Here is an 8,096-nt window from a genome sequence, read left to right as displayed (position 1 = left end):
GTGTTAGACACTGTGTAAGAAATTGGATAGATGGACCACTTTTCCCTACAGATCTCAAGATTTATGGGATGAGTTTATGTACACTAGGCAACCAGACTTTGTCTCAAAATGCTTATTTGTTAATGCCATGTGAGTTTGAAAAAATGTTACCACAAAAACTATATTTGAATATTGAGGTATAATTTAGTTCCTAGCTCCCAGTGCAATAACTTTGTGATATTACTGGGCATATGAAAGCTACTGCATTTGTAGGCAGTAACAAAATATACCAAATAAACATATATAATACACAATAAAATGTATCGGTATCATCACTAAAATGATGATTGTTTTCCTCTTGCTAAAATAATGCTGTCTGTTCTTTAAATAAATGACTATTTTCACTACAGAAACACTTACTTTAGCAATAGAAAAATAACTTCATTTTCAGAATGAAAATAACTCCAGGGTGGTATTTATATGAAATATTTCAGAAAGATTCCACAAAATAGCATATAGCATAATATACTGCATTCCCATGGCTATGGAATCTGTACAACCACATTAATTAAACCGACAAACTATCAATAATAATAGAACTCCTTCAAATAATAAAAAGAGAAAATAATAGATGTTAACATAATACCAGGAGAAAAATTCTATGATAGGTTCCCGGAGATAAATGTTCTTCCTTAATGGTTTATGGATTCACCAGAATGCCCCCAGATGAGATCATATCCTCATTTACTATGGGTAGCTGTATAATATTATTATTTACATTGTGTACATGTATGCATGTTTATTGCATAGTGGCTTGTCTTATTTTACACATTTATCTTCATGGTATAGGAATGGAAAGTAGTATTACCAGAAGGACAGTACATCACCCTTCTTTCCACAAGGTGAAGATGAATGTCATAAGAGTTCAGCCATCATACTTTATGTATACAATGTACATTTTTATTTTCCAGGACTGAAATTATTCTAAGTGACAGTGCAACATTATAAAAGCTTAGACTTGGATAAGAACAGAACTTCTTCTGGAATACTGCTAAACTTTTAAGAACTTGTGGGTTTTGATAACAAAAAGAATAAGTAAAGAGAGATAGTTAGCCATATGATACTAGCCATAGATTCCTAAAAAGAAGGCTATCCTTTCTTTTAGGAACTCAGTTAAATATATACGGCCTTTAGTGACTCATCTAGAAGAGCAACGTGGGAACCTATGGAGGCAAGTTCAATTTAGTCTGAAGTTAGGCAGAAGGCAGGCCAGGGTGGCACCTTCTAGACCAGTGGTTCCCAACCTTCTTTTGCTATGACCCTAAATTGGCCACCAACAACCTCCGAACCCAGCACCACAGGGGCTGCTGGGAGCGGAGTGTGGTGGCGGTGATGACTGTGGCCTGTAGGCGGGGCTGGGGGAGCTGCCATTGCCCCCTTTGTGCGCTGGCCCCACCCACCCACCTCTCCTGCACCGCGCACGTGTGTGTAGACCCTTCGTGACCCTACTGAGGACCCCCCCACGACCCTGATTTGGGTCGCACCCCAAAGTTAAGAACCAATGTTCTAGACTAACTTGTTCAGATGTCCATGAGCTTTTGTAAGCTACAGCTAAATTAAGCTAGAAAAAGTTAGATAAATGATCTATGCTGCTATGAGATACAGAATACTGGTCTAACTGGATATTTGGTCTCAGCTCATATGGCATCTTTCATGTTCTTATATTCACTATATTCATAGACACAAAACAGAGTACTATTCTAACAAAAAGATAAGTATTTCATGATAACTAATGTTGTAGCTGTGATAGCCCAGGAAATAGGTACCCAAAATATGCTATTGGGTGTACAGTTATACCTGCTCTGGCATCTTCCGCTCACCCTACTTGCCTCCCAGCCCCCCAGATACAATGCTAAGTGCCGGGCTGCACCTACCTGGCTCTTCTGGCTGGACAGCACAGTTCTGCCCCTGCTGTGGCAAATTCTCCCAGGTAGCAATTCTGGCACCCCCCCATAGTTGACACCCAGGAGTGGTGCCCCACTTTCCCCTCTAGTTTACACTGCTGTTGAAGTCTATCCCAACCATGCAGGTGGTCCAATAAAAGGTGTCACCCACAAACATCCTGGCCTCTTGCATGATAACTGATATAATGTAAGATGGCTCACGTGAAATTTATTAGCTGCAACAATGTCTTTGTTAAAGTAGACTTCTTCGATTGCACCTCTGGGCAATAGAACAGCAAAGAAGGGACCAGATGTTTGAGTCAATTGGAATAGTATCATTGGTAGGAAGTTTACAATTAGGGTATTATGAAATGGTCTGGCATATGTTTCTGCCCACATTAATTATTTTACTGTTCTAATAAAGCGATATGCTTGCTCTTCTGAGCTTTTAACAATAATGAAAACTCTTTGTATAGAAATTCCCTGAAGTATGAGGTGAAACCTTTTCCAAGTCTGAAAGAAACCTCTGCAAATAAAAATAATTTGAGTAATATTTTGTGTGATTAGTAAAGAGCAGCTAATTATTGTGCAACTTTCAATTGGCTTCCTTAGCTCTCCTAAACCTCTAAATTATGCACTAGATTCCATGGCTCAGATCTTATTCTGCCTCTGAGATGTCTAAGTGGAATTTAGCCAGCTGTTTGGTGTCCTAAATATAATCCTATTCTAAGATGCTTGAGTCCCCAGAAAGCCATTAACACATCTCCTTTTGCAACATGCCTTCATATGAGTCTTAAAATGTCTAAGTCACAAAAGGGGGGAGGAGTAGGAAAGATTCCCTCTCTTTTCCAGGGAGTGGGAGAACCAGTTCTCAGCTCCCCTCACTCTCAGAGGTTTGAACCCACATCTCTTATTTGCCAAGCAATGGGCTAGGGAGGACCAAGAGCATCCGCTGTTCCTCCTGCTACCACTAAGCCACTGTGTTGAAAGGTATATAAGGGGCCAGACAAATAGCAAGCCAGAGGGAACCTGCAGCCCACTGCCTTGGGAAGCAGCCCTGGTTTCTGCTCTGTGGTCCACATGTTGCCTACAAAATGCTGTATGCTTCTGCCCACAGCAATTATGTTATTATTCTAATAAAGTGTATAAAAATGAATACAGTAAATCAGGTTATTCATCTCTGGAGTAATCGTTTGTTTTAGTTTAATTCACCTTTGTTTCAGTTCAGTGCCAATGCCTCCTCCCTTTCATCGACTCCTGATAATTGGTCACTATTGAATAATTTGCCATACCTGCATTACCCCTGAAGTGGCAAATTAACCAGAGTTTACTATAAATAGAGGTGGGAGCATTTTATGCATCAGCACTTCCTAGCCCACTGTTTGATGGTTGAGAAGTGGGAAATATGGATTCAAACCCCTTCAGGGGAGGAAGACCAGGAACCTAAGTCTTCCAGTTCCTAATTAAGTGTCCTAACTACAAGGCACCAGACTAACAATAGCTGGAGCCTTTCTTTCTTTCATTTGGAAAAATGCCTTCACAGGGCAGAATATGATCCCAGATCCCAGGGGCAGCCCTGACTCACATACACCATAGTGTGTGTACCTAGCATTACATGTTGGTTGGCTGTAATGATCCCCTGTGTGCTAAAGAAGCTCATAATGGTGGTGACTGCCAGAATGGAAGAGCTATGATCCTCCACAATACAAAACAGGACTGGCTTTTTGAAGGTCCTGTCCACTGGGTCATGTACCTCCTCAAGGAAATACAATCACTCCTCTACATTCTTTTGGCCAAGCAGCCACAAAGACTCAGACATCTAGAAGGCTGAGTAGGATCTGGGCCCAAGTATAAGGGCAGATGCTACATTCTTTTTTTAAGCCAAATTTCCCACTGAGCCAGATTCTGTTCTTTGTCAAATAATGTGAAACCAGAGGAACTCCATCAACTTCAGTAGGCCTATTCTGAATTTTATCTCAAATGCTACAGAGAATAGAATGTAGTATGTTGGCTTCATCTTGGACCCATGCAGTCTGTATTTTAATAGACTGAGTTAAATTTTACATAAAGTACATTGCGTAAATTGGACAATGAATTTTTCTGAAGCCAAGATGAGAAAAATCATTCTGTAGTGAATGCACATTATGGCTTAGAAAACCTGCACTTTGCAATCATGTAAAGATTATTGCCTAGGTACCAAGTTCTAAAACAAGCCTCCATTGTATTCACCAGTTTTTACTGTATCAAAGCTAGCATAAATTAGTGTTAATGACTCCTTTATATATACTTTACTGGAATATTAAACACTTTCGGTTTATCCTTCAGTGCACTTTGCACACCAGCCAAGGCAAGAAACCAAGTTTTATTTCACACAATTTTGCTATGATAATGTGAAAACTTAATTTTGTAGCAATTTTTGTGAGAAATGTGGTTAAGGCCATATAAGCAATTGGGGGAAAGAATGTATATATTTATTTTCTATAATTTCTGCTATAATGCCAACTTCGTCCTATAGCAAAACTGAAATATGGTTTCGTTTGTGCATAGAGGATTGCCAACTCATAGTGGGTGATTTGTTATTATGGCATAGATGATTTCCAAAAAAATCAAAAACAAGTCGAATATACTTTTTTTGTGAATAGCAGAAACATCTGCTTTCTGTTGTCTTTTGAAGGTACATAAAATGATTTAGTATTGCAGAGACAGAAATCTACTTTAGAAAAGTATCGTACTTCCAAATCAATGTTTGTCTACCTCTCTACCTGCACATGTGACAGGAATTTTGCCTTTGGTTTCAGTACCACCCGAAAGTAACCCATTTAACCTGTTTTCACATATCTGGAACACTTCAGTTAGCAAAAAGAGTCAGCCTTCACAAAGATTGAATGGGAAATATTTTGAAATGCCATAATTTATTCATGACATGCCAGGCAAGCCTTTGATTTTGTCTGCACCAGGCCAGACCTTTCAATCCTCAGGAAAGACTTCAGGAACGCCATCTATTGTCAACAGTACTAGATCAGATAGGCAAGGCAGAACTATTGTTGGAAAGCTCAAACCAAAGCAACATAAAAGTAAACAATCCTATTTACTGTCTTGAAGATATTCGTATATTATTCTGCTTTCCAATAACAGGCATTTGGGGCTAGGACCAGGAACCTTATTAAGTCTCATTTCACTGTAGGCACCACTTCATCATAATCCCTTTTGTAAAGTATCAAGACAGACAAGAATGAACGCGCATCATCAACGCGCTACAAATGCTGGTCAGCCATCAGAACTAATTAAGTATAAATTATCAAGATCCACATTAAAAATAGGGGTTTTTGGTACCTTCTTTGCCAACTGTAAAGCAGTTTCAAAATTTCACTGAATTTATGGTAGAAATCTTCTAGTTTCCAAATTAACTTTATTCATGGCAAGTTTACAGCAATTTGTTCTTGTGTCAACACCTTTTTTTAGCTTAAATTGCCCTTCTCCCATTCTGGAGTTTTTACAGACAGCCTCTTAGCCTTTGTTTTGCTAGACTACAAAAGTCAAGCTTATCTCCTCCCACACAATTGACTGCTGATTCCCAAGATCATCCTAGCATACCTTCGCTACATCAGTTTAAGTTAATCTTTCTCAAACCTGGATGATTAGAACTGTACATGATGTTCTAGATGTATTCAGTGTCTCTTCCAATTGTACTAACACTTCCCTATCTTGACTGAAAGTACTTTAATTGCTATATGCTAAGCTTTCATTTGTCTCTTTCATTCTGCATCACATGAAGAACCCACAGTCATCCTGTGATCAATACCAGGCTCCTTCTCCTCCTCAATTTCTTCCTGTTGATAAGCTCCCAGTTTATCAAAGAATTAATTATTAGTTCCCAACCACAATACTATGGGGTTTTTTTGTTTTTTTTACAGCTTTCATAGATTTCATAGACTTTAGAGCTGTTAGGGACCTTGCAGGATCATTGGGTCCAGCCCCCTGCCCAAGGGGCAGGAAGTCAGCTGGAGTCAAATGATCCCAGCAAGATAAGCATTCAAGTGTATCTTAAAGGTGTCCAGAGTAGGTGCTTGCACCATTTCTGGGGGGAGTCTATTCCAGACTCTGGAGACTCGGACGGTAAAGACATTTTTTCTTATGTCCAGCCTAAAATGCCCTTCCCAGAGTTTGTGACCATTAGATTTGTCTTTCCTTGGGGTATTTCCTGTGGCATATCCATGCTGACATGAGTGTAGATGAGACATACTGGGCACGTCTATATGTGTGCTTCAATGTGCAATAGACTATTTTACTGTGCATTAAAGCATCATGTAAAAAAAATGACATTACGTTAACGCACCGTAAAAGTCTATTGCACATTAAGCATCATTAAAAAAGCATGAAAATGCACTACTGCGCATTACTGAAGCCTAATACATATCACATTGGAGGTACTAAATTTAATGCTCATTAGAAAAGGTGCATTAATGCACTTGTAGGCACACCCACTGAGAACATGTTTCCATCAACTGTTATGGAGAAAATCTAGAATAACTATGGACCTATAGTGCAAGGACAAGGATTCCTTCAGTGAAGGTTGGAGTAACAATTTAAACTAATAAAATAAAATATATCTATGAATGTTTTCAAGGGTGGATCCAGAGATGAGGGTGCAGTGGTGAAACAGTACCAAATCCCTTGATTCTTGCTTACACCCACACAAATTTTACAAATAAATGCCTGGGAGGGGCAGTGCCATTTCTATTCAGGCAGCACTAAAGGAGTCCATCAGATTCATGACTCATTATCATCTCCCTGATTTCTGCTAATCCCTCTCATTTCAAACATGTTAATGCCCCTTTTTCCTTTTTGATGGTTTTGATGTTCCACTATTCAAACCACTTTTTCCTTTCTTCTGCAGTGTTGCTGTCTGTTAGCCATCCGTGGTAACATCTCTTTTCTATTTCACAGCCCTGCTGACTGTTTTTAGCTCTATCTAAAAACCTTAACTCAGGTGTGGTGATATTAACTTGGGTATAGAAATGACTGCCAGTGAGGTATTGGAAGCACTGTCAAGACACTCAAGAAAACTAGGTTTTGTTTTATGAAACTGAATAAGAGATGTACATTTAACTATAATGGAGACAGGACTAATAATACAACATCCTTAGACCCTTTTTTGCCTCCCTTTTGTTCTGAAATGTAATATATAATTTAGCAAATTAGTGCACATTCCAATAAAGTTTTATTGCTTTTGCTTTGATCTTAAACTGAATAATTTAGCACTAGTGTATTAGTAAAGCTTCAAGTTTCTCTTTAAAGAGAGAAAAATGTGTTGTGTTATATGTGATGTGCCACACCATATGCACCCCCCACTTTTCAAAGTCCTAGATCTGTCCCTGGTTGTTTTATAAAGCATGTAGATCTTACTGTCAAAGTGAGTTAAGAAAAATTTAAGAGAACTAAGCATATAGGGCTTATAAACCTATATTCAGAAGCAGTCTACACCAGCCACCTAGGGGGTTAACTCCAATCTGGGGTCTGTTGCAATTCAGCTTGGTCCTGGGAAGTGTCTAAACTCTACGTACATCCCCTAGACAGAGACAGATCGCACATACAGGACAGTACAAAATGGATGAGGAGAAGGAGGGGAGTACCATAACTACTAGGTGAGGAGTGGCATTCCATCTCACTTTTTCTCTTTCTGTCCCATGAATTTTGCATTCCTGGCTAGTCAATGATTCAGCTTTAACCAGAGGACTCAAGGGCACCCCAGAAGCCCTAGCCTAAAAGACTGATAGGGTACTCTCCTGGTAAGTGGGAAAAGTGGGTTAACACCCCTTCAAGGTAAGGAAAAGCTGCAACTTAGATCTCCAACTTCCTGGAGAACCTCACTCTCAGCACCATATGAGGCACTGACACTGTGGAGGAGGGGAAAATACCACACCTCCCTGTATCCAGCATTTCCTGTTAGCTACCTGCTGAATGATTTGAAGGTCTGGATCACATTTGAGAGACACCTAGGTTCCTATTCAGTGTTTAGGAAGCTTATGTACCTTAACCTAGGGAACAAAGCATCTACATATTAATTCATAGTTTCATAGTTTCTAGGAAGGGACCTGAGCAGATCATTGAGTCCGACTCCCTGCCATGGCAGGAAAGAGTACTGGGGTCAAATGACCCCAGCAAGGTGATTGT

At 39.5% G+C, this 8,096-nt stretch overlaps 1 protein-coding gene across 7 annotated transcripts in view; it reads right to left on the bottom strand.

Moving 5' to 3' along the window:
- Positions 1–8,096, bottom strand: part of NCKAP5 (NCK associated protein 5) — a 962,935-nt gene that overhangs the window by 617,257 nt on the left and 337,582 nt on the right. The window lies entirely within an intron of this gene.

This window comes from Gavialis gangeticus, unplaced genomic scaffold (genome assembly GCF_001723915.1).
Source record: "Gavialis gangeticus isolate Ggan-Ray unplaced genomic scaffold, GavGan_comp1, whole genome shotgun sequence".
NCBI lineage: Eukaryota > Metazoa > Chordata > Crocodylia > Gavialidae > Gavialis > Gavialis gangeticus.
Note: the sequence above shows the minus strand (reverse complement) of the source record. Positions and strands in the feature narration are given on the sequence as shown.